This window comes from Palaemon carinicauda, chromosome 1 (assembly GCF_036898095.1).
Source record: "Palaemon carinicauda isolate YSFRI2023 chromosome 1, ASM3689809v2, whole genome shotgun sequence".
Taxonomy (NCBI): Eukaryota; Metazoa; Arthropoda; class Malacostraca; order Decapoda; family Palaemonidae; genus Palaemon; species Palaemon carinicauda.
The window spans coordinates 271,826,689-271,854,455 of NC_090725.1; the positions used below are offsets into that span (position 1 = coordinate 271,826,689).

The 27,767-nt window shown below is 51.2% G+C and overlaps 1 protein-coding gene across 2 annotated transcripts in view; it reads right to left on the reverse strand.

Annotated features, from left to right (window-relative positions):
* LOC137656437 (gastrula zinc finger protein XlCGF57.1-like) overlaps positions 1 to 27,044 on the reverse strand; it is a 155,775-nt gene extending 128,731 nt beyond the window's left edge. The window contains exon 1 of one of the 2 annotated variants that reach the window (XR_011046973.1): positions 26,849 to 27,044. The gene's annotated coding sequence lies outside the window, so the exon portion shown is untranslated. The remainder of the gene's footprint in view (positions 1 to 26,848) is intronic. The other variant, XM_068390619.1, reaches the window with a different exon arrangement.
* Positions 27,045 to 27,767: the final 723 nt, after the last annotated feature.

Genomic DNA, 27,767 nt, shown 5'->3' on the forward strand with positions numbered 1-27,767 from the left:
GTTACAAATACTTTGGGGGTAATAGAAGGAGAGGCATTAAAACACCAAAGGATGAATAAAGAGATCAGAAGATAATGCATACTAAGAATAAAACCTATAATGAAGTCAAAGCTTAACTTTGGAAATATGGCAAAAGCCACAAACACCTGGGCAATACCAGTTACCAGGTTCAGTGTTGGAATAGTGGGTGGAAGAAGTTGGAGCCATGCAACAACAATAGAAAAACTAGAAAAGTAATGAACATGCACCAAGCACTACACCCAGAGCGAATAGTGACAGGCTTTATATACCAAAAAATGAAGGAGGAAAAAGACTATGAGTATAGAAGATTGTGTCAACATTGAAACTAGAGCACTGGGACAGTACCTTAAAACCAGTGAAGATGGATGGCTAAAGCATGAATGATAAGAAAACTTGATAACAGAGGATGTAGACCCAGAAGTTTATAGGAAGAGAATAAGAAAAAAAAAAAGACAAGAAATATGGAAACAAAAACCAATGTATGGACAATTCCTGATACAAACTGAAGAATTGACCACTAAGGAAAAATGGCGGTGGCTACAGAGAGAACTTAAGAAGAAAGCTGAAGGGATAATAATAGTAGGATAAGATCAGGCCTCAAGAACAAGATATACTCAACGAGTCATAGACATAAATAACATCTCGTCAAAGTGCAGGGAATGTTCAGCACTTGCTCAGCATTAATATCAGAAATGACACAATACAGTGGCTAAAGTTCTCAATTAGTTTGAAAAAAAAATATGAAATACAATGCAGCAATAAAAGGTATAAACATCAACCTCAAGCTGTGGTAGAAAATTATCAGGCTAAACTACTCTGGGAACACAGTGTAAGGACTGACAGGGTGATGCAAGCACACCGACCAGACATCATTCTGGTCGACAAGACAATGAAAAAAAAAAAAAAAGACAAGACAATGAAAAAAAAGAAAAAAAAAAAAAAAAAAGAGTATCACTCAGATTTTGCAGTGCCATGGGACACAAGAGTGGAAGATAAGGGGAGAGAAAAAATGGAAAACCACCGGGACTTGCAAACTAAATTGAGAAGGCTATGGAGTATGCATATAAGTGGTGCCAATAATCATCGGGGGACTAGGGACCATACCTAAGTCATTGAAAAGAAATCTTGAGAAGATATGAGAGACAGTACTGATGCTAAAGAGCATGCTACTTGAAACAGCACATGTACTGAGGAAAGTGATGGACTCCTAAGGAAGCTGGATACAACCTGGAACCCTAAGATATAAACCACCAGTCTCCATAGACTGAAAAAGAAAAAAATAATAATAATCATGATGATAATAATAATCATGATAATATTAATAATAATAATAATAATAATAATAATAATAATAATAATAATAATAAATGTGAAATATGACAAATTCGGAGATAATTTGTATTTTTCCTAACCATACAAACCTTAGCTATTTACATTGGGTCTCACTTTCGGCGTAGCTGAAATGGCGAGCCATTAGATTTTTAACGAGGGTTAACTACCCCCTCGCTAGTTAGCGAGGGGGTAGGGGAGGGGTAGCTAGCTACCCCTCCCCCCTCACACACCGGTGAACTGATTCACTTCGCTTAGAGGTAGGACTTCACGGGGGACAGGGCTGGCGGGCAAGTATGTGTAAATAGCTAAGGTTTGTATGGTTAGGAAAAATACAAATTATCTCCGAATTTGTCATTTGCTCCGTAACCGAAATACAAACCCCGCTATTTACATTGGGTGACTTAACCCTTAGGTAGGGTGGTAAGTCCCAGCCTTACTGGCTTTGGCTTTGCCCGGGGACTCAGAATCCGAGTGTGTAGCACTCGAGATAAGGAGTCCCTGCACTTCGCAAGTTCCTTGCTCTGCAAGGAACGTGCGGCCTACATAAGCTTGTGTGTGAAGGAATGAAGTGTGACTCGTCCTAGGAAGTCGACCTGAAGTCCTTTACTGTAGATGGAACTCTAGGCTAGGACGTTCCCAATACCACCTCGTCAGGGTATGGGGGACGCGACAGTATTATCTAATACTAGGAACACAAGGAAGCATGGTTTTCCTGCAGTGGTTTGAGGTCAGCTATGCAGAGAACCCAGGATGCTGCTTTCCCCAAGAGAGGGGAGGATGAAGAAAAGAGCAAGGGCCTGGCATACTTTTTCATTCATGCAGACTAAAACCGGGTAACAATGCCCTCAACCTTCTGCTACTTGTCCATTAAGGAGCCTGAGGTTAGACCAGCTGTTGTGTAGCCACCACAGGGCCGATAGAGAACGTATCAAGCCTCCTGTGGGTCACGTCCTGCAGGTAGCGGGCTGTGAAGGTCTTTTGACGCTTCCACACCCCAACCTGCGTCACTGAGAAGTTTCTCTTGAATGTCAGGGACGTAGCGATGCCTCTGACATCGTGTGCTCTAGGGCGACGTGACGGAGGAGGGTCTGGATTCAGGGAGTGGTGGATGACCCTGCGAATCTAAGCTGAGATGGTGTACTCCGTGACTCTCCTCTTCGTCCTTCGTGTGCTCACAAACAGGGCTTGCACTCGAGGATGAACTGCAGCTGTTCTATTAAGATAGAACCTCACACTCCGTACTGGGCACAGTAGGGGATGGTCTGGGTCATCTGTTACAGAATGGAGACTCGAAATCCTGAAGGAGTCGAACCGTGGGTCCGGAACTCCAGGATTTTGAGTCTTAGCAACAAACTCAGGGTCGAACCCAGATGTTACCTCCCCCCTTCCCCTTGAATGGGCGATGTCGTGCGAGAGACCATGAAGTTCACTGATTCGCTTGACTGAGGCCAGAGCGAGCAGGAACATCGTCTTCCAAGTCAGGTGACGATCAGAAGCCTGGCGTAATGGTTCGAACGGAGGTCTCTTAAGAGACCTGAGGACACGAACCACGTTCCATGGAGGAGGTCTCACTTCCGACTGAGGGCAGGTAAGCTCGTAGCTTCGTATGAGTAGTGAAAGTTCCAGTGAGGAAGAAATGTCCATTCCCTTCAGCCTGAAGGCCAGGCTTAAGGCTGAGTGTTAGCCTTTCACCGCCAACACCGAAAGGCGCATTTCTTCCCGCAATTATACAAGAAACTCCGCTATTGCTGGAATAGTGGCATAGAGAGAAGAGATACCCCTTCCACGACACCAACCACAGAAGACTCTCCACTTCGCCAGGTAGACCCCTGCAGATGACTTTCACAGGTGTCGAGACATCCTTTCCACAACTTGTTGCGAAAAGCCTCTCTCTGTGAGGAGATGCTGGATGGTCTCCAGGCGTGAAGCTGTGAGATGCTATGGCTTTGTGGAAGATGTTGCAGTGTGGTTGTTTGAGTAGCTCGTGTCGTGGAGGAAGTTCTCGCGGGAGTTCCGTCAGGAGCTGCAGAAGGTCCGGGAACCACTGCATGATGCCATAGCGGAGCTATTAAGGTCATTGACAGGTTGACCGATAGTCTGGTCTTGTTGAGCACCCTTCTCATCAGACCGAACGGTGGGAAGACGTAAACGTCGATGTTGTCCCATCGTTGTTGGAAGGCATCTTGCCAGAGTGCTCTGGGGTCCGGGACTGGGGAACAGTACAGCGGAAGCTTGAAGTTCAAGGCTGCCGCGAACAGGTCCACGGTCGGGGAACCCCACAAAGTCAGGACTTTGTTGGCTACTTGCGGATCCAAAGACCACTCGGTACTCACTATCTGCGAAGCCCTGCTCAGACTGTCGGCGAGCACATTCCTCTTGCCAGGAATGAAGCGAGCTGATAGTGTTATCGAGTGGACTTCGGTCCACCTCAGAATCTCTACAGCAAGATGGGATAGCTGCTGCGAATAAGTACCTCCCTGCCTGTTGATATAAGCCACTACCGTGGTGTTGTCGCTCATCACCACCACAGTGTGACCCACCAGGGTCCGTTGGAACTACTGAAGAGCCAGAAAGACGGCCTTCATTTCTACCAGGTTGATGTGTAGGTACTTTTCTGATTCTGACCAAAGGCCTGAGGTCCTCTGGTTCAGAATGTGCGCCCCCCACCCTTCTTTTGACGCGTCCGAAAACAGTGTCAACTACGGGGGGAGGACGAGAAGATCTACTCCCTTTCGCAGGTTCTCGTCGACCAGCCACCACTGCAGGTCCGCCTGTTCAGAAGGTCCTATCGGGCCCTTTAAGTCCGGGGAATCGGATCCTTGAATCCACCGGGACTTGAGCCGCCACCGCAGGGATCTCATCCTGAGACGGCCGTTTGGAACCAGACGAGCCAGGGAGGACAGGTGACCTAAGAGACGCAACCACGATTGGGCGGGAAGCTCTTCTCGCCTGAGGAAGGGTTCCGCCACCCTCCTCAGCCTTGCTATCCTGTCGTCTGATGGAAAGGCTTTGTGGAGATTGGTGTCTAACAACATGCCTAGATAAACCAGTCGTTGGGACGGCTGCAGAGAGGACTTCTCGAGATTTACTACGATCCCCAGATCCTGGCAAAGTCCCAGAAGCCTGTCTCGGTGTCGAAGAAGGGTCGACTCCGAATCTGCTTGGATCAGCCAGTCGTCCAGATATTGGAGGAGACGGATGCCGTTCCTGTGCGCCCAAGATGAAATCAGGGTGAACACTCTGGTGAACACCTGAGGTGCTGTGGAGAGACCAAAGCACAGCACCTTGAACTGGTAGGTCTTGCTGTCTAGGCTGAATCTCAAGTACTTCCTGGAAGACGGATGGATTGGGATCTGAAAGTACGCGTCCTTTAGATCCAGTGTGCACATGAAGTCTTGTGGTCTCACTGCAAGTCTGACCGTGTCCGCTGTCTCCATGCTGAACGGAGTTTGCTTGACAAACTTGTTCAGAGCTGAGTGGTCGATGACAGGTCTCCAGTCTCCAGATGCCTTCTTTACAAGAAAGAGTCGACTGAAGAAGCCTGGGGAGCCGTCGACGACCTCCTGGAGAGCATCCTTCTTGAGCATGGTCTCGACTTCTGCCCGAAGGGCTAGCCCCTTTACCGATCCCATGGCATAGGAGCTCAACAACACTGGATTCGCTGTCAGGGGAGGTTGAGATGTCATGAAGGGGACGCGATAGCCTTGGCCGATCACAGTGACCGTCCAAGCATCGGCCCCTTGTTGCTGCCACCTGTGCACGCAACTTTGAAGGCATCCCCCAACAGGTGGACACGCGGGGGGACTGCCACTCCTAGTGTTTGCGGCCGCGGCCGCTCCCTCTAGGAGTCTTGTCTCCCCTGGAGTACTTACCACCCCTCTTGTCCTTGGCTGGAAAGGGCTGGGGCTTAGACACCACTTTCTTAGCTGCCGGTGCCTGCTTTGGTGTCTTGCCTGCGGTTGCTGCGGAGCTGGAGGCTTATAAGGCCGAGATGCAAGGGCCCTTTGGAGGAGGGAGTCCTGGCTCGACTTCCTCCACCTCTCAGCTGTGCGTTCCATGTCCTGCGGCTTGAACAGATTCCCCCCAAGGAGGGAAGCGTGCCTGAGCCTGCATACATCCACGGCGGGGACCTTCGGGTGGATCTTCTCGGTCACCGCATCACGACGCTTCAACACCGAGTTGGCCCAAAGGTTGGTAACCTGATGTGCCAGGAACTCGATGGAGCGAGTGCCCGAGAGGAGGAAGGTCTCCAGGGCCTTCCTATTGATCTCCTTAGACAGATCCTCGGAGCGCAATAGGATGCCCAGAGAACCTAGCCAGATATCCAGCCACGAAGTGGCCTGCATGGCACACTTCGCGACCTTCTCATGGCTCAGGATCTCCGACGCCGAGATCGTCACCTGCCGGGCGGAGAGCTTCTCAAGGGGAACTCCCCTAGCGAGCTCTTCTACCGAATGATGGAGGGGAAGAGCGAGGCTAGACTCCCCCATGATCTCAAAATACCTCCACTGCTGGAGACGAGGAGGTGGGAGGAGTTTGTTCCCGGCAGAGGAACGACTGGAGGAAGCGAGAACCGCGAGTTGAGCATTGGCCCTGGCTCTGGCACTCTTCAGCCTCTGGGACCAGGGCAAAGCCGCGCTGGCCTTGGGGGGCTTCTGAGTTCCGTACACCTGATCCAGGACCGTGTCCTTGCCTTCACGGGGGCGATCACGGGGTCCATGAACCCGTTGAGCTGTCTCATCAGGCTCAGGACTTGCCAGAAGGCATGCTCAGACTCTTGCTGGTCCCCTCCCTGTTGATTGGCAGCTAAGTCTCCCGTCCCCGGAATCTCTTCCTGGGGAGATGCGTGGACGTTCTCCCGGGGTGCAGCTGGATCCTGACGAATTCGAGAAGAAGACTTCGGAATCGTCTTGGAGTCTTTAGGTTCCCTCCTGGGCGGGATACACGACCCCAACAAAGAGGTCTGGAAGGTGCCTTCCACGCGAGACGATTCCCCTCCACGAGGAGACGACTCGCCCCTTGGTGCCGAGGGGGAGACTGCTACCTCACTGGATTCTCCTGAGGACGGAAAAGCCTCGTCTTCAGAAGGAGAAAGCGCCTGCGAAGGGGATGGAGCCTTCCTGACGGACCTCTTAGGAACCAGCTTCTCCCTGGGAGAAATCACCACGAAGTCCACTTCTCTCCTTCTCTTCAGCGGGGGCGAGGCCCCCGTTGGCTTGTGTCCTTGATCGGAGAGTGCCGGCTTCATAGCCTTCACTAACGCCCGCATCAGAGGACCAAACCAAGACTGCCGAGACACGGACACAGAATCTGAAATTCCCGCTGGAGGGAAGGGGATCGGGCGATCCTTCGGAGTGGACACCACTGGACCTGCCTGTAAGGAAAAAGGGGAAGAAAGTTGTTCTGACCTCTCCGATGGGTCTTCTCTATCCTGAAAAAGAGACCTGCGCTTAGGCGGGGGCAATCCTGATTGCGGTCTGGCGACAAGCGTCCCTGCTGCTGTCGCTAGCTGCGGAACCCGACACGAACGGGGGTCGTGCTGACGCTTGTGCGTAGGCGACACTAAGGAGTCGCGCGCGGGCGCGCAATCGCGCGGACACAATCGAGAGCGGGAGCGGTCGCGCACGGGCGAACGATCGCGTGGGCATGTAGGCGAGTAAGTGCGTGAGTGCGTGGGCGAGTAAGCACGTGAGCGAGCGAGCGCGAGTGCGAGCTGGTGAGTGAGCGCGTTGGGGCGTCGGCGAGGGAACGCGTTGGCGCGTGGGCGCACGAGATCGCTCCGACGACCGCTGTCGATGGTGTCCAGGGGACCTGTAACGCGTGGGAGATCGATGGCGCGTTGGTGAACGCTGGCGCGTAGGTGAGCTATGGCGCGTTGGCGAGCGATGGCGCGTTGGCGAGCGATGGCGCGTAGAACGCGCAGGCGAGCTACCGCGCATGGGTGAGCTGGAAGAAGGAGACCCATGTCTCTCCAGATCCTCTGGGCGCCAACGCGTAGGAGAGCGCTTGCGCGCAGGCGAAAAATCACGTGGGCGGTCAGGAGATCGCCGATGTTCAGGGGATCGCTGACGCGCTGGGGACTGTTGACGCGCAGGAGATCGCTGACGAGCTGGTAAATCTTGTTGTCTAGGCTGAATCTTAAGTACTTCCTGGAAGACGGATGGATTGGGATCTGGAAGTACGCGTCCTTCAGATCCAGTGTGCACGTGAAGTTTTGCGGTTTCACTGCAAGCCTGACCGTGTCTGCTGTCTCCATACTGAACAAAGTCTGCTTGACAAATTTGTTCAGGGCTGAGAGGTCGATGACGGGTCTCCAGTCTCCAGGCGCCTTCTTTACAAGAAAGAGTCGACTGAAGAAGCCTGGGGAGCCGTCGACGACCTCCTGGAGAGCATCCTTCTTGAGCATGGTCTCGCATTCTGCCCGAAGTGGTAGCCCCTTTGCCGATCCCATGGCATAGGAGCTCAACGACACTGGATTCGCTGTCAGGGGAGGTAGAGATGTTATGAACGGGACACAATATCCTTGGCTGATCACAGAGATCGTCCAGGAATCGGCCCCGAGTTGCTGCCACCTGAACGCGCAACTTAGCAGGCATCCCCCCACTGATGGACATGCAGAGGGATTGCAATCCTAGCGTTTGCAGCCTCGGCCGCTCCCTCTAGGGTTTCTGCCTCCCCTGGAGGACTTTCCACCCTTCTTGTCTTTGACAGGAAAGGGCTGCTGTTTGGACACCTTTGCCTTTGCTGCCGGAGCCGGTTTCGATGTCCTTGACTGACGAGGTTGCTGATGTTGTTGTTGAGGAGCTGGAGGCTTGTAGGGCCTGGATGTAAGGGCCCTTTGGAGGAGAGAATAGTGATTCGACTTCCTCCACCTCTCAGCTGTCCGTTCCACATCCTTGGGCTCAAACAAGCTCTCTCCAAGGATGGAGGAGTGTCTGAGCTTGCAGACATCCACGGCTGGGACTCTCGAGTGGAACCTCTCGGTCAACGCACCACGACGTTTTAAGATCGAGTTCGCCCACAAGTTCAAAACTTGGTGGGCCAGGAACTCGATGGTGCGCGTGCCCGAGAGGAGGAAAGTCTCCATGGCCTTCCTGGTGCTCTCCTTGGACAAGTCCTCAGATCGCAACAGGATGCCCAGAGACCCCAGCCAGATATCCAGCCACAAAGTGGCCTGCATGGCGCACTTCGCGGCCTTCTCCTGGCTTAGGATCTCCGTAGCCGAGAATGTCACCTGCCAGGCAGAGAGTTTCTCAAGAGAAATTCCCCTGGTGAGCTTTTCCACAGAATGGTGGAGGGGAAGAGCTAAACAAGAATTGGACACGAGGAGGTGGGAGGAGTTTGTTCCCTTCAGAGGAACGGCTGGAGGAGGCAAGTTTGGAGAGTTGGCCCTCAACCTTGTCTCTGGCACTCTTCACCCCCTGGGACCAGGGCAGAGCCGCGCTGGCCTTTGGAGGTTTATGAGTGCCGTAGACCTGGTCCAGGACCGTATCCTTGCCTTCGCGGGGGGCGGTCTCCGGGTCCTTGAACCTATGGAGTTGCCTCATTAGATTCAGGACCTGCCAGAAAGCATGCTCCGACTCATGCTGCTCTCCTCCTTGTGGACTGGCAGCAAGGTCCTGTCCCCAGTTGCTCTACTTGGGGGGACACGTGGACGTTCTCCTGGGGTATCGCTGGCTATGGTCGAATCCGGGATGAAGACTTAGGTACCGTCTTCGAGTCCTTGGGCTACCTCCTAGGAGGGATACAGGACTCAAGCAAATTAGTCCGGGGGCTCCTCTCCGCTCCTACACGAGACGGTTCTCCTGCTCGAGATGGGGTTCCTCCCATTGGTGCCGTGGGAGAATGTCTCACCTCGCTGAACTCTCCTGAGGACGAAAAGGCTTCGTCCGCAGGGGAAGGAGAAAATGTCTGAGAGGGGGAAGGGGCCTTCCTGAAGGACTTCTTGGGAGTCAGCTTCACCCTAGGAGAAGTCACTACGAAGTCCACTCCCCTCCTCTTCAGCGGGGACGAGGCTGCCGTTGGTTTTAGTCCCAGATCAGCGAAAGCCCGGCTTCATAGCCTGAACGACCGCTTTGATCAGGGAACCGAACCAAGGCTGACGGCTGACCGATGCATTGTCAGGGACTCTCGCTGGAGGGAAGGGGATCAGGCGATCCAAAGAAGTCCGGGGGCTCCTCTCCGCTCCTACACGAGACGGTTCTCCTGCTCGCGGTGGGGTTCCTCCCATTGGTGCCGTGGGAGAATGTCTCACCTCGCTGGACTCTCCTGAGGACGGAAAGGCTTCGTCCGCAGGGGAAGGAGAAAACGTCTGAAAGGGGGAAGGGGCCTTCCTGAAGGACTTCTTGGGAGTCAGCTTCACCCTAGGAGAAGTCACTACGAAGTCCACTCCTCTCCTTCTCTTCAGCGGGGACGAGGCTGTCGTTGGTTTTAGTCCCAGATCAGCGAGAGCCGGCTTCATAGCCTGAACGACAGCTTTGATCAGGGAACCAAACCAAGGCTGACGGCTGACCGATGCAGTGTCAGGGACTCCCGCTGGCGGGCGATCCTTAGGGGTGGAAACTACGGGGCCTGCCTGAAAAAAAGAAGTGTTGTCTAGACCTCTCTGAAGATTCCTGTTCCTCCTGCAAGTGCGCTGCTCTGCGCTTCCGGGGTGGAGATCGTGAGGACGATGATTGCGCTCCTGAAGACTTGCCATGTTGGTCACGCTGCGAAACCCAGCGGGAATCGCGGTCGAGATCGCGCTGGCACGATGGTAAAATCGCGGGTTCGCGCGCGGTCGAACATTGGCGCGGGTTCGCGCGGGGTCGAACGTTGGCGCGGGTTCGCGCGGGGTCGAACGTTGGCGCGTCTGCGCGCGGAGATGAAAGCGCGGGTGCGCGGGTGCGCGGGTGCGAGTGGGCGCGCGGGCGAGTGAGTGCGTGGGCGCGCAGGTGAAGGTGCGCGCGGTTGTAAGGGCGAGCGCTGGCGGTCGGTAGTACGACGGCGCGCAGGCGAGTGCTGGCGCGTTGGCGAGCGATGGCGCGTAGGCGCACTGGAAAGCGATGGCGCGTTGGCGCGTTGGCGCACTGGAAAGCGATGGCGCGTTGGCGAGCGATGGCGCGTTGGCGCGTAGGGTGAGAAGGCGACCGACTGCGCACTGGCGAGTTAACGAGTGGGCGCGTAGGAGACCTTCGGCGATCTACAGCGTGGCCGCGCGGGCGAACGTTGGCGCGTGTGCGCGCGGAGATGAAAGCGCGGGTGCGAGTGGGCGCGCAGGCGAGTGAGTGCATGGGCGCGCAGGTGAAGGTGCGCGCGGTTGTAAGGGCGAGCGCTGGCGGTCGGTAGAACGACGGCGCGCAGGCGAGTGCTGGCGCGTTGGCGCACTGGAAAGCGATGGCGCGTTGGCGAGCGATGGCGCGTAGGGTGAGAAGGCGACCGACTGCACACTGGCGAGTTAACGCGTGGGCGCGTCGGAGACCTTCGGCAATCTGCAGCGTGGGCGCGTTGGAGAGCGCTTGCGCGCAGGCGAAGGATCGCGTGGATGCGCAGGAGATCGCTGGCGCGCAGGAGATCGTTGGCGCGCAGGAGATCGTTGGCGCGCGGGCACACAGAAACTCGCTGTCTAGAAGAGCGCACAGGAGAGTGCGCGCGATGGCTGGTGCTTGGGCGAGTTCTGAGGGCGCGCAGGTGATCGTCGGCGAGGAGGCGAGAGAATAACATCCTTGCTTGCGCCCAGATCTGGAGATCGTGGGCGCGCGGGCGAGTGTTGGCGTGCATCAGGAACAGGGCGCGCAGTTGCGCGCTGCCGAGCAGGCTATCGTGGGCGCTCAAAAGAACGTTGGCGCGCAGATGTGCGCTGGCGAGCTGGAGAGCGCTGGCGCACAGAAGGTCTCTGGAGATCAGGAGAGCGCTGACGCGCAGGTGAGCGCTGGCGCGCAGGTGAGCACTGACGAGCAGGAGATCTACAGCAAGACTCAGCAGGAGATCGCTGGTGCGTTGATTCAGCAGAAGACTGGTCCACAGCAGGAGAGCGCTTGCGCGCTACTGCTCGCGAGCGCGCAGGAGAACGTGGGCGCGCAGGTAAAACCTGGCACTTAAGGGACTTACTCACATTGTGAGATAAGCCCTTTTGCCCCGAAGGGACCGGTGCCCGTTGGATAACGGGTGCGTTGGCGCCCACTGCGCATCTGCGTCCAGGAACGGAGATGGAAGACAGGAAGGTCTGGCAGGCGTAGGAGATCGCTAACAATTTGCTGAGAGGTCTAGCGATGCAGCTGCAACGGTCTGCTCTCGTCAAGGAGGATCCTCTGCGGGGGACGTCGAAGGCGAAGAACCGAAGTGGCGTCTCCTAACTCCCTTGTAAGGAGAAGGAAGGCCTCTACGGCGAAGAGGAGGACGAGCCTTACGACGAAGACGACCTCGAGGCACAGCAACACCATCGTCAGTCCTCCGAAGAGGAGTCTCTGTCAGTGCACTCCCCCAAGGGGAAGAAACACCCGCAGGAGAGACCGTTGGACTCAGCGCCTCCCTCGAAGGATGTTCGTAGGGGGGAACTGAGCCTTCAGCAACATCCGCAACAGCAGCAGGGGTTTGACCTGACCCGTCGGAAGCCTCTGCCATAACAACGTCGACAATAGACAGAGGATCTACCTCTGCTATTACCGGCGACTGTTTGACAGCTGCACCCAACTGGATCAGGTCAAACAGGGCTTCCCTGGAGGGCGAGCCCTTAAGCCCCAAGGAAGCCCAAAGCTGTAAAAGATAATTGTTGGATACAGGGTCATCAACAAAATCAATATCCTCCCCCGGAGGAGGAGGGGGAGCTGCCTCGCTATGGGAGGCAACGCCCTCTCCCGAACCCCGAGGTTGGGAAACAAAAGAATGGCCTACACTACTACTCGACGGCCTCTCACGAGAGACCGATCGAGTGGGAGCTTCGGGCAACGGAAGAAGAGTCCTTGGAGCCTTCCTTCTTCAAGGCAACCCTTGAAGGAGAAAGGTCACGCCTAGACTTCTTCTTACGCCGCCAGGCAAACCTCTCCCACTGGGAGGTAGACCACTCCCTACACTCACTACAAGTTTTATCCCTTTCACACCGTTGACCTCGGCAATACGGACATAAGGTGTGAGGGTCCGTCTCGACCGCCGACATGAACGTTCCACAAGGGCGGTCGGGGAGTCCAGGGCACTTCCGCATGATAGGAAGGTAGAGGCCAACTTCAAGCACACAAGCTGTAAGAAAAAGCAAACAAATTAAGGCTGTCAAAAATGCGAGGGCGAGGCAGACACGTCAGCTCATCGCCCGAGCCAAAAGTGAAGTGAATCAGTTCACCGGTGTGTGGGGGGAAGGGGTAGCTATCTACCCCTCCCCTACCCCTTCGCTAACTAGCGCGGGGGTAGTTAACCCTCGTTAAAAATCTATTGGCTCGTCATTCAGCTACGCCGAAAGTAATACCCTATGTAAATAGCGTGGTTTGTATTTCGGTTACGGAACAAACAGCATTTGGTAGATGATTGAGAGTTATGTGTAACCCCATTTCTTTCCAAAATGGGACAATTCCTCCTGGTACAGGACTGAAGCTAGATGCTGAAGAGGAGGGTACCAATTTTTCTTACTGTTAGGAGACAACTTTCGTCATGCACCATTTCCCTCTCTCTCCCAAAAGAGAGTAATCAATCATCTGGAAAGGGGGGAAGGGGAGTGCTCTTCATCCCAACCGGTAGTACATGTTCTCAACTTCTCACGAGAGTTGCGTATGCCGACGTTCCTTCCCACTATTGGACAATATAACATTTCTTCTAGTACAAGAATGGGCCGAGGTAAAATATTTGTCATCCATGCCCAGAACTCAGACACCTCTCTAATGCTGTGTGTGCTGATGTTTCTTCCTGCTATGTGACAACTTTTGACACACCCTCACACAGAGAGGATCCTGGTACTGCACTGGCTATCCCATGGGGAAAAAACATAGGAGTTGCACATATGCAACCCATATCGATCGGCATTTTAAGACTTCTTCAATGACGTCTTCTACTTGTTTCCCTTAAAAAGAAGGCGCAAAAAATTTCATGAAAATGAGACAGCGGAGGAGGAGGAGTAATCTGAAGTTTGCCTTCTACAGACATTTCTATAGCGGAAGAGACCACAGGAACTCTGATGACAAAACAAACCAAGTGGTAAGTCCTTAGTGCCTTTCCAGGAATGGGAAGACACTGAATGCATGAGTAAAGGAAGTGATCCTCTGCTTCATGCTTGGTCACAGCAAAACCCTCTTCCTTATAGGGAGCACAATGATGTCTAAAGAATACCAACCTACTTAGGATTCTGTTGTTATCAGCATCACAGAACCAAACAAGCAAGGGAATAAACAGCAAACAAGAATGCTGTCTAACAGGAACAAGAATATGAATATTGGCAGGTTTGCACAGAAAACTGTCACACAGCAACAGTTTTTGGGAAACAATTGCAAATCCTTCCATACTTCTACATTCTCCTCACACAGGATGAACTTCCAACATACCTATCTGAAAGAAAAGGCAAACCTAAAAAAAGGAAGATGAGGACAAGTATGTCTGTATTATCTTGCAGTTGAAAACCAAGTGGGAGTTCAGCTATCCGCTACCCTCCAATTAACTACCGTCACCTCATTAAGTTTTAACATTATCCAGCCTCGCTGAATGTATACTTCTATTAAAGAACAAAAGTTTGTATTTGTATAGGAACAAACCAAGTTTCTAAGGGAAGCAGGTCAAGAAATAAATGCAGGGAAGACCTAATCTAAGGACACAGATGTCTAAGGGGAGGGTAGCATAACCAAAACACACAGCTCCCTACGTTAGCTACGGTTACAATTACTACATTAGGTTAGGTGAGAACCTTGTGTTTGAACCCTTTTAAAACATAGCATTTCAGTTCTAACTTCTAGAATTCTTAAACATCCACAGTTTCTGAAATACAGACTTCCTCTAAATATTTTCACCAAAATCATTTAAATCAACTACATTATAACTATATATGGAAAACTTCATATTTAATTTCATTAGGGATATTGTGTTATACTATAATTTTACTAGCGTTCAATTGGCCTCCTAAAATTAATCAAGTTCAATCTCCTGGACTTCCTATTATCTTTTAAATGAGATATTTGAACTTGTCATGACTTGGGAAAAGAAAATATATTGTAATGCAAATGAGTCTATTTCATTTTGAGAACCAACGGCAAGAATTTGACGTGTACTATGTGTCATCCACCCTTCCAGCTTTAACCTATCCCAGAAATCTTTAAGGAAAAGTTTGAGCAATGTAAACACAGCTTCTACTTTAAAACTGTTTGACATATGGGAGACCCCATTGTATTGACAATGCACATGTAAGGATTTCGCAGTTATAACTACTGTACATCGTTACCTAACGTTAACTGAAACATTACAATTTGTTATGTTGTCTCCCTATTTGAGAGCAAAGGGACATTTCTTTGTATGGGTAAATCTTAACCACAGTACCATCACAAGTAAACATGACAAATTCGAAGATAATTTGTATTTTTCCTAACCATACAAACCTTAGCTATTTACATTGAGTTTACCTTTTAGCGTAGCTGAAATGACGAGCCAATAGTTTTTAACAAGGGTTAATTACCCCCGCGCTAGTTAGCGGGGGGTATTGGAAGGGTAGCTTGCTATCCCTGGCCCCCCCACACACCGGTGATTTGCTTCACTTCACTTAGAGGTAGGACTTGACTTGGGGGCCAGGGATGGCGGGCACATATGTGTAAATAGCTAAGGTTTTTATGGTTAGGAAAAATACAAATTATCTTCGAATTTGTCATTTGTTCCGTAACCGAAATACAAACCACGCTATTTACATTGGGTGACTTACCCCTTAGGAAGGGTGGAAAGTCCCCAGCCTTACTGACTTCGGCTTTGCCCGGGGGCTCAATCCCTCAGTGAGCAGCACTTGAGAGAAGGAGCCCCTGCACCTCAGAAGTTCCTTGCTTCGCTGGGAACGAGTGGCCTACATAAGTTGTGTGTGGAGGAAGGTGTGACTCGTCCTATGAAGTTGACCTTGAGACCTTTAGATAGGAATCCAGGATAGGACGTTCCCAATACCACCTCGTCAAGGTATGGGGGACGCAACAGTATTAAGCTTAATACTAGGAGCACAAAGAAGCAAGGGTTACCTGCAGAGGTCGAGGTCAGCTATGCGAGGACCAGGATGCCGCTTCCCCAAGAGAGGGGAGAATGAAGGGAGAAGTAAGGGTCAGACATACTCTTTCATTCACGCAGACTAAAACCGGGTAACAACGCCCTCAACCCACTGCTACTTGTCCATAAAGGAGCCTGAGGTTAGACCAGCTGTTGTGCAGCCACCACAGGGCCGATAGAAAACGTATCGAGGCTCCTGTGGGTCACGTCTTGCAGGTAGCGGGCTGTGAAGGTCGTCTGACGCTTCCAGACCCCAGCTTGAAGTACCTGCGTCACAGAGAAGTTTCTCTTGAAGGCCAGAGATGTAGCAACACCCCTGACATCGTGTGCCCTAGGGCGACGTGACGGAGGAGGGTCTGGATTCAAGGCATGGTGGATAACCCTTCGAATCCAAGCTGAGATGGTGTTCCTGGTGACCCTCCTCTTAGTCCTGCCTGTGCTCACAAACAATGCTCGCACTTGAGGACGGACTGCAGCCGTTCTCTTCAAGTAGTGCCTCAGACACCTCACTGGACATAGTAGCAGCTGATCTGGGTCGCTTGTTACAGAGCGGAGACTCGCGATCCTGAAAGAGTCGAACCGAGGATCCGGCACTCCAGGATTCTGAGTCTTGGCTACAAACTCAGGGACGAACCTGAACGTTACCTCCCCCCATCCCCTTGAATGGGCGATGTCGTACGAGAGACCATGAAGTTCACTAACCCGCTTGGCCAAAGCCAAAGCGAGCAGGAAAGCCGTCTTCCAAGACAGGTGGCGATCGGAGGCCTGGCGTAATGGTTCGAAGGGAGGTCTCTCAAGACCCCTGAGGACCCGAACCACGTTCCAAGGAGGAGGTCTCACTTCCGACTGGGGGCAGGTAAGCTCATAGCTACATATGAGTAAAGAGAGTTCTAGCGAGGAAGAAATATCCACGCCTTTCAGCCTGAAGGCCAAGCTTAAGGCTGAGCGATAGCCTTTCACTGCCGAGACAGAAAGGAGCATTTCCTCCCGCAGATAAACGAGGAAGTCCGCTATTGCTGGAATAGTGGCATCGAGTGGAGAGATACCCCTCCCACGACACCAACCACAAAAGACTCTCCACTTCGCCTGGTAGACTCCCTCAGAGGACCTTCGCAGGTGCCGAGACATTCTCTCCGCAACCTGTTGCGAAAAGCATCTCTCCGTGAGGAGACGCTGGATAGTCTCCAGGCGTGAAGCCGAAGCGAGGCCACGGCCTTGTGAGGGACGTCGGAGTGGGGTTGTCTGAGAAGCTCGTGTCGTGGAGGAAGTTCCCTCGGGAGCTCCGTCAGGAACTGCAGAAGGTTCGGGAACCATTCCGCGTGATGCCATAGCGGAGCTACCAGAGTCATCGAACAGTTGACCGTTAGTCTGGTCCTGTTGAGCACCCTTCTCATCAGACAGAACGGTGGGAAGGCGTACACGTTGATGTTGTCCCACCGTTGCTGGAAAGCATCTTGCCAGAGTGCCTTGGGGTCCGGGACTGGGGAGCAGTACAGAGGCAGCTTGAAGTTCAACGCTGTCGCGAACAGGTCCACAGTCGGGGAACCCCACAAAGTCAGGACTTTGTTGGCTACTTGCGGATCCAAAGACCACTCGGTACTCACTATCTGCGAAGCCCTGCTCTTACTGTCGGCGAGCACATTCCTCTTGCCAGGAATGAAGCGAGCTGATAGTGTTATCGAGTGGACTTCGGTCCACCTCAGAATCTCTACTGCAAGATGGGATAGCTGCTGCGAAAAAGTGCCTCCCTGCTTGTTGATATAAGCCACTACCGTGGTGTTGTCGCTCATCACCACCATGGAGTGACCCGCCAGGGTCCGTTGGAACTGCTGAAGAGCCAGAAAGACGGCATTCAATTCTAGCAGATTGATGTGTAGGCACTTTTCTGATTCTGACCAAAGGCCTGAGGCCCTCTGGTTCAGAACGTGCGCCCCCCCACCCTTCTTTTGACGCGTCCTAAAACAGAGTCAATTCCAGGGGGAGGACGAGAAGACTCACTCCCTTCCGCAGGTTCTCGTCGACCAGCCACCACCACAAGTCCGTCCGTTCCAAAGATGCTATCGGGATCAGAATGTCCGGGGAATCGGATCCTTGATTCCACCGGGACTTGAGCCGTCACTGCAGGGATCTCATCCTGAGGTGGCTGTTTGGAACCAGACGAGCCAGGGAGGACAGGTGACCTAAGAGACGCAACCCCGACTGGGGGGGAGCTCTTCTCGCCTGAGGAAGGGTTCCGCCACCCTCCTCAGCCTTGCTATCCGGTCGTCTGATGGAAAGGCTTTGTGGAGATTGGTGTCTATCAGCATGCCTAGATAAACCAGTCGTTGGGACGGCTGCAGAGAGGACTTCTCGAGGTTTACCACGATCCCCAGATCCTGGCAAAGACCTAGAAGCCTGTCTCGGTGCCGAAGAAGGGTCGACTCCGAGTCTGCTAGGATCAGCCAGTCGTCCAGATAACGAAGGAGATGAATGCCGTTCCTGTGCGCCCAAGATGAAATCAGGGTGAACACTGGTGAACACCTGAGGAGCTGTGGAGAGACCGAAACACAGCACCTTGAACTGGTAGATCGTGTCGTCTAGGCAGAATCTTAGGTACTTCCTGGAAGACGGATGGATTGGGATCTGGAAGTACGTGTCCTTTAGATCCAGTGTGCACATGAAGTCTTGTGGTCTCACCGCAAGTCTGACCGTGTCCGCTGTCTCCATGCTGAACGAAGTCTGCTTGACAAACCCGTTCAGAGCCGAGAGGTCGATGACAGGTCTCCAGCCTCCAGACGCCTTCTTTACAAGAAAGAGTCGACTGAAGAAGCCTGGGGAGCCATTGACGACCTCCTGGAGAGCACCCTTCTTGAGCATGGTCTCGACTTCGGCCCGAAGGGCCAGCCCCTTTGCCAACCCCGTGGCATAGGAGCTCAACGACACTGGATTCGCTGTCAGGGGAGGTTGAGATATTGTGAACGGGACGCGATAGCCTTGGCCGATCACTGAAACCGTCCAAGCATCGGCCCCGTGTTGCTGCCACCTGCGGACGCAACGCTGAAGGCATCCCCCCACAGGTGGACACGCAGGGGGACTGCAACCCCTAGGGTTTGCGGCCGCGGCCGCTAACCCTAGGAGTCTTGCCTCCCCTGGAGGACTTGCCGCCCCTCTTGACCTTGGCTGGAAAGGGCTGGGGCTTAGACACCACCTTCTTAACTGCCGGTGCCTGCTTCGGAGCCTTACGAGGCTGCTGCTGCTGTTGCGGCGGAGCTGGAGGCTTATAGGGCCGAGCTGTAAGGGCCCTATGGAGGAGGGAGTCCGTGCTAGATTTCCTCCACCTCTCAGCCGTTCGCTCCATATCCTGTGGCTCGAACAGATTCTCCCCAAGAAGGGAAGCATGTCTGAGCCTACACACATCCACGGCGGGGACCTTCGGATGGAATCTCTCGGTCACCGCATCGCGCCGCTTCAACACCGAGTTGGCCCACAGGGTGGTGACCTGGTGCGCCAAAAACTCGATGGAGCGGGTGCCCGAGAGTAAGAAGGTCTCCAGGGCCTTCCTATTGGTCTCCTTAGACAAGTCCTCGGAGCGCAATAGGATGCCCAGAGTTTCTAGCCAAAAATCCAACCACGAAGTGGCCTGCATGGCGCACTTCGCGACCTTCTCATGGCTCAGGATCTCCGACGCCGAGAACGACACCTGCCGGGCAGAGAGCTTCTCAAGGGGAACTCCCTTCGCCAGCTCCTCCACGGAGTGATGGAGAGGAAGAGAGAGACTGGACTCACCCAAGATCTCAAAATACCTCCTCTGCTGGAGACGAGGAGGAGGGATGAGTTTGTTCCCGGCAGAGGAACGACTGGAGGAGGCAAGAATCGCGAGCTGGGCGTTGGCCCTGGCTCTGGCACTCTTCAGACCCCGAGACCAGGGCAGAGCCGCACTGGACTTAGGGGCTTTCCGAACGTCTTACACTTCGTCCAAGACTGTGTCCTTGCCTTCTCGGGGGGCGATCACGGGGTCCATGAACCCGTTGAGTTGCCTCATCAGGCTCAGTACCTGCCAGAAGGCATGTTCAGATTCCTGCTGATCTCCTCCTTGCGGGCTGGCAGCTAAGTCTCCTGTCCCCGGAATCTCTTCCTGGGGTGAAGCGTGGACGTTCCCCCGGGGAGCCGCGGGTTCCTGGCGAATCCTCGAAGATGATTTCGGGATGGTCTTGGAGTCCTTGGGTTCCCTCCTGGGAGGGATACAGGATCCCAACAAAGAGGTTCGAAGAGCCCTTCCGCACGAGACGATTCTCCTCCATGAAGAGAAGGCTCCCCCCTTGGTGCTGAGGGGAAGACTACCGCTTCACTGGACTCACCCGAGGACGGAAAAGCCTCGTCCACGGGAGAAGGAGAAAATGCTCGAGCAGGGGAAGGGGCCTTCCCGACAGACCTCTTAGGAACCAACTTCTCCCTGGGGAAGTCATCACGAAGTCCACTCCTCTCTTTCTCTTCAGCGTAGGTGAGGCAGCCGTTGGTTTGTTGCCCTGATCGGCGAGTGCTGGTTTCATTACCCTCACTAACGCCCGCATCAGAGGACCAAACCAAGTCTGTTGTTCCACGGACACAGAGTCCGAAATCCTCGCTGGAGGAAAAGGGATCGGGCGATCCTTCGGAGTGGACACCACTGGACCTGCCTGAAAAGAAAAGGGGGAAGAAAGACGCACTGACCTCTCTGAAGTGCCTTCCCTGTCCTGCACAACAGTCCTGCGTTTTGATGGAGGTGATCCAGAGCGCTGTCTGGGAACACGAGTTCCTACTGCTATCACTGGCTGTAAAATTCGGCGCGAACGGTGGTCGCGCGGGTACGCAGGAGAGCGGGCGCGCAGGCGAGTGATCGCGCGGGTGTGCAGGCGAGCGGTCGCGCGGGCGCGCAGGTGAGTGGGCACGAGGGCGTACAGGCAAACGAGCGCGTGGGCGAGCCGGTGAACGAATGCGTTGGCGCGATGGCGAGGGAACGCGTTGCCGCGTGGGCGAGTGAGAACGTTCCGAAGATCGCTGGCGACGTTGGTCAGGAGACCTGTAGCGTGAGGGAGAGCGATTGCGAGCAGGCGATTGGTGGTGCGCTGGCGAACGCTGGTGCGCAGGCAAGCGATGGCGCGTTGGCGCATGGTGACGCGTCGGTGAGCGATAGCGCGTAGGTCGCGCGGGCGAACGATCGCGCGAGGGCGAGCTAGTAGAGGGCGAACCATGTCCTTCTAGAATCTCTGGGCGACGGCGCGTTGGAGACAGCATGCGCGCAGGCGATAAGTCACGCGGGCGATCCGGAGATCGCCGATGTTCAGGTGATCGCTGACGCGTAGGAGAATGCTGACGAGCAGGCCATTGTAGAATCGTCTGTGAACGCTGGCGAGCTGGTGATCGTTGGCGAGCAAGAGGGCGACGCGAGGAATCCTGTGAAGGAACAGTCGGCGCGGCGCGTTCACGAACAGGAACAGGAAGCGCGTAGGCGCGTGGGCGAACATGTGCTTTAGAAACACGCGCTGGAGAACGCGGGCGATGTTGTGCAGGAACAAGCTGAGGATCGCGAGAGCGCTCAGGAGACTGATGGCGTGCAGGGCGCCCAACAGGGACTGCACGATATTCAGAGACCACAGGGGAGCGCTGGCGAGCAAGAGGGCGATGATCCTCAGAAGAGCGCTGACGAACAGGAGAGCGCTGACGATCAGAAGAGCACTGACGAGCAGGAGAGCGCCTGTGCGCTAACACTGCAGAAGGGCGAGCAGGGGAACGCTGGCGCGCTGAGTGCTCTTCAGGAACAACAGGTTGAAGGATGTCCTCAGGAGAGCGCTGGCGAGAAGGAGGGCTAACATCAGGAGAGCGCCGGCGAACAGGTGAGCGCTGACGAGCAGGAGAGCATTGACGACCAGAAGAGCGCTGACGAGCAGGAGAGCGCCTGTGCGCTAACACTGCACGTGTAAGGGAAGAATCCCATTGCCCCGAAGGGACCGTTGCCCGTCGGGTGACGAGGTCCCCAGAAGGTGAAGTTCTAGCAGGAGTAGGAGACCGATCCCCAGAGAGGTCTAATGAAGCTGGAGCTGTAGGCTGTTTACGACGAGGAGAATCCCCTTCGGAAGAAGAAGATCCAAAAAGGCGCCTCTTAACACCCTTATAAGGGGATGGGAGGCCCTTGTGACGCAGCGGACGGTGAGCCTTACGGCGAAGGCGGCCACGAGGAAGATCATCAGGACCATCAGTCCTCCGAAGGGGAGTCTCAGTCAAGGCACTCCCCTTAAAGGGAAGCTGGACAGCAGACGAGCCCGTAGGACTCCCTTCCCCCTTCGAAGGATGTACGGAAGGGGGAGGAGAGCCGTCAGCACCAACATCCCCAACTGCACCTGCAGAGGATTGCCCCGCCCCGTCGGAGGCCTCTGCCACCACGACGTCGACGATAGACAGAGGGTCTACCTCTGCTATCACCGGCGACTGCTTAACGGCGGCCCCCAACTGGACAAGGTCAATCAGGGCAACCCTGGAGGGCAAGCCCTTAAGCCCCAGGAAAGCCCAAATCTGTAAAAGATCATCATTAGACAGTGATTCATCAATAACCTCCCCCGGAGGAGGAGGGGGAACCGCCCCGCTATGGGAGGCGACGCCCTCTCCCCCAACCCAAGGTCGGGAAACAGAACTCTAGGGCCTGCGCTACCACTCGGCCGACTCTCCTTAGGAGCCGAACGAGGGGGAGCTTCGGAGGAGGTTTGGGCGGCGAAAGAAGAGTCCCGAAAACCTTCCTCCTTCAAGGCAACCCCGGAAGGAGAACGATCTCTCTTGGACTTCTTCTTACGCCGGCGGCCAAACCTCTCCCACTGGGAGGCAGACCACTCCCTGCACTCACTACACATATTTTCCTGATCACACCGTCGGCCTCGACACTGCGGGCAAAGGGTGTGAGGATCCGTATCCGTGGCCGACATAAAGGTACCACAAGGGCGGCCGGCAATTCCAGGGCACGTACGCATAGCAATAATAAAGGTGGTCAACTTCTAACACACACACACGCTGTAGAGAAAAAGCAGAAAAAAGATTAAAGGCTGTCAACGAGGACGATGGACAGACACATCTGTTCATCGCCGGAGCCAAAAGTGAAGTGAGGCAAATCACCGGTGTGTGGGGGGGGGAGGGGTAGCAAGCTACCCTTCCCCTAACCCCCCGCTAACCAGCGCAGGGGTAATTAACCCTCGTTAAAAACTATTGGCTCGTCATTTCAGCTACCCTAAAAGGTAAACCCAATGTAAATAGCGTGGTTTGTATTTCGGTTACGGAACAAATCAAATTTTCATACATACATACATGCATCTACCAAGGCACTTCCCCCAATTTTGGGGGGTAGCCGGCATCAACAAATGAAACAAAAACAAATAGGGGACCTTTACTCTCTACGATCCTCCCAGCCTGACAAGGGACTCAACCGAGTTCAGCTGGTACTGCTAGGGTGGCATAGCCCACCCTCCCGCGTTATCAACCACAGATGAAGCTTCATAATGCTGAATCCCCTACTGCTGCTACCACCGCGGTCATCTAAGGCACCGGAGGAAGCAGCAGGGCCTACCAGAACTGCGTCACAATCACTCGCCATTCATTCCTATTTTTAGCATGCTCTCTTGCCTCTCTCACATCTATCCTCCTATCACCCAGAGCTTTCTTCACTCCATCCATACACCCAAACCTTGGCCTTCCTCTTGTACTTCTCCCATCAACTCTAGCATTCATCACCTTCTTTAGCAGACAGCCATTTTCCATTCTCTCAACATGGCCAAACCACCGCAACACATTCATATCCACTCTAGCTGCTAACTCATTTCTTACACCCGTTCTCACCCTCATCACTTCGTTCCTAACCCTATCTACTCGAGATACACCAGCCATACTCCTTAGACACTTCATCTCAAACACATTCAATTTCTGTCTCTCCGTCAATTTCATTCCCCACAACTCCGATCCATACATCACAGTTGGTACAATCACTTTCTCATATAGAACTCTCTTTACATTCATGCCCAACCCTCTATTTTTTACTACTCCCTTAACTGCCCCCAACACTTTGCAACCTTCATTCACTTTCTGACGCACATCTGCTTCCACTCCACCATTTGCTGCAACAACAGGCCCCAAGTACTTAAACTGATCCACCTCCAAGTAACTCTCCATTCAACCTTGCACCACCTTCCCTTCAAATTTTCATAGTAACTTTTAACACAAGGAGCCTTTGTATATCAGCGGCCAGTTCCTCAAGTGTTGATTAAAAATGGACCTAAACTTTCCCCCCTAACCTAACCTACAAACCATGTCCTTACCTACATACCTAATGGGGGGGGAGACTCACGCCCTCCCTGCGACCCCCCTTACACTGCCGTATTCTGAGTCAACCATAATAATACAAACAGGTGCCCGCTATAAATACATACACCCCTAACCCAACTTAGGATGATGTCTTTACCTACCATGTCCTTACTATTTCGGGGGACGCCAACCCCAAACCTAGTCAGTTTTACTTTTAATGCAAATACACACGACCTATAATACTTTTAAACCACGCCTTTCTAATTACCGGTAAAGTTTTACTGTATTACAGATTCTCATTTCGAACAGAAAATATGTTTTCCTGTAAATAACGTGATTTGACCGAATTTGACCTTCATATCAACCGCGAACAAACAGAACAACCAATTCGACCAACTTTAAGTAGCCGAACTGGTTGCTGTTATTACAGATGAAATGAAGGTGAAAACTGGTTAAATCACGTTATTTTCTACAGGAAAACATATATTTTCTGTTAAAATGTTTAAATATAGTGTCTTTTGATATATATATATTCTGTTAGAATTTTTAAATATAATGACATTCAAATTCCGTGTCACTTCACTCACGTATTAGCAACAGTACCAATGTTACACAGCGTTACCAACGTTACGATGGCATTGCTAACGTTAGCAATGCTACGGTAATATTAGCATGTGTATTTTAAAGTATTTTTCCATAAACCCTTTACACAAAATATAAAAAGGTACAAAAAGGGTACAGAACCTAACAAACCCACCTAACCTAAACTAGAAGTTCCTGGGTCACAAACCCAATATAATGTATTTTGTTACATATATTCTGTTAAAATGTTTAAATATAATGACTAGTTCAAATTCCGTGTCACTTCACTCACGTTACGATAACGTTAGCACTGTTACGATAACATTAGCAACACTATATATAATGGTTCTTGTTCCGCCACTGGCTCGCTTGCGCTCACAGGAAAATAAAAAATAAAGCTCGTATGTACTGGCAAGCAGTAATGTTGAGCTGCGCACGATAACATTAGCAATATTACTCTAACAAGCAATGTTACGCTAACATTAGCAACGTTAAATATAATGGTTCTTGTTCCGCCACTGGCTCGCTTACGATCACAGTAAAATAAAACGTCAAGCTCGTATGCACTGGAAAGCGGTAATGTTGAGCTGCGCACGCTAACAAAATAATAAAACTAACACATTAAAATTAAAGAAATTAACGACTTACTTTTATGACTGCGACGATGAAACTTGTGGGTCACCGGGGTGTTGTGACTGTGAGTCTGTAACGTCTTAACTTCTTTGTCTTAGTTTAGTACTGCACTTGAACACTGTAAACATTGGTCTATTACATTACGAGATTTAAGAAAATTATCAACATTGTAATACACCAAAATACTTTCAAGTATGGATTACTGCAGTCGTTACAATTTTCTAAAACTTCCATCGTAAAATACACAAAAAGACGTCACTTGAACCAACAAAGACCTGACTTGGACAAAGGTTTCCACGGAAAAGGGTTTGCTGGAAGGTGGGGGTAGGGAAATATCAATACCCCTGTGCAAACTTTCCATACGTATGGGTTCGTGATTGGTTAACGGAAAAGCAACGGAGTCTAGGGAGTAAACATGAATGAACCAGAATGGGAAACTTGTCCAAAACAAGTATTTATGTGAAATCTGGGAGTGACAAGGTAATAACAAAAGGTATAAAAGTAATATAGAAGGATAAAATGGAGTGTATGATAAATAATATTTGATGGGAATAAAAAATGAGGTGATTTTATAAGGTATCGGATAATAAAACGAGTAATACTGGGGTCAAACGTAATATGTATACGAGGGTACTACATAAAAGGGATGGTAATAGTTGTACTGGTTCAAGTCATATACTTGAATATAGCATGTGAAGTCGAATAGCTAAATTTGACAGCTAGAGAAGAAGAAATCCTATTAGTGGAGGTGGAGTCTATGCGCAGGGGGGGGGGGGGGGGAGATTATGCGCAGAAGGTCGAAACCTGCTATGTAAAAACAAACAAACGAGAGCAACTACAAGCAAACCGTAGAATGACAAAAAATAAATGAAAAACACTGCTAATGTTAGCATGTTACGCTAACATTGCCGCAGCTCAATATTACCGTATTTTTTCATGAGACATAGTCTGCAACGACGACTCCAAAGATTATCCTCTTATACTGTTTTATCTTTTCCTCTGTTTATTATATATACAAGAAGGTAATGTATAGAGAAGAAAAGGGTTGTTTTACCATTATATACCGTTTCCCTAGTATGTTTTCCCCACCCAAAAACCCCGAGTTCCCACTGGGGGTCACCCACTATCATAGGATATATATATATATATATATATATATATATATATATATATATATATATATATATATATATATATATATATTTCTGAAACTATTCATTTGCGACGGGAACGAGTGTCATTTTCGAAGAAATCCAAATTATTTCTAGAGAAAAAAGTATTTTTTTTCCTAGGTTACATTGCCCTGTAATACAGTACAATAATACCTTAAATAGGCCATAGTTGAATTGCATTGTCCTGATTAGTGGATGTCACTTACAACCCCAAGGAACTACATAAAGTAGAAGCCATGCGTCGAAAAAATCCTGTCAGCTATTGTATCCCTGTATGGCATTTATGATAAAAGTTGATTAGGAAGGCGTGGTTTAAAAGTATTATAGGTCGTGTGTATTTGCATAAAAAAAAAAAAAAGTAAAACTGACTAGGTTTGAGGTTGGCATCCCCCAAAATAGTAAGGACATGGTAAGTCAAGACATCATCCTTTACCCTATTTAATATGACACAAAGTTTTAAAGGGTATTACATGCGTTAGTGTTGATCTAACGACCCTAGGTACATTACATAAAATACTTTAGCCTTCAACTCAATGTACAAGCTTGTAAAAATGTCCTTCTAATAGGGCATCCTGTTTCTTTTTGGAGGTTTATTTTTGGATGCAGACTTAATTCGCACTTACTTGACTACTAATTTCGTTCTATTCCATTCCCTTTCACGATATTTTAATTTGTCTAGATAGTGTAGCACATGGAAATAGTCAATTGGTTAAAAATTACAGGTATTCAGGTTTCTCGTTGCTCTCTACAACAAGCTGAACTTCTGAAGATTGTGGGCACACTACTAGAAGACGCGTAATAGTTGCAAAATGCTGCAATCTGCAGAAACTTCATTATCATTGGTCGCCTCCTACACAGAGAGCACAGCTTGCATATTTTTACTTCTAATTTCTAAGACCTTTCTAATATACCGAGCAACCTCTTTAGTTGGTGTTTCTAAATTCCCCATTCCTATGTTATTATCTATAAACTTCCTGAACTCATTACAGTTAAACATATGCTCAGTAGTATCCTCTGCCTCCCTACACAACACACAAAGTCTATCCTTATCATTCCCGTTTCTATAATTTTCTTTTAATTCTAGCATATCTAAACTTGATTTCATAACTATTACTGCCTCATTAGTGTTAAGTTCTATGTAGTCTCTTCTGCCATTACTAGGCTATTCACAAAGCTCAGTTTGGTCATTTCTGCTTTCTTTGTTTCTATTTTTCTTTTAATTTCATTTGCCACTTTACTTTTTATTTCTTTTTTGAGCTCTTGCTTTTTATGCTTTCTTACTACTTCAATTTTAATATATTTATTGCATATTTCTATGTTACGCTTCCCCAACATTCTCCATAGGGTTCTCTTTTTTTATCTTCCACTGCCTCCTTAATTAGTCGTCTGTCATCAGATGCTATGATGCAATGAAAAAGCATCATCTTTTTATACTCTATTCTATTTTAAACTGGCCATATTCCTGTCTCTGCTATTAGCCCCCAGCAAGGTGTGGTAGCAACCTCTTCAAATATTCCTTTCATAATTGTTTACTGTATACTC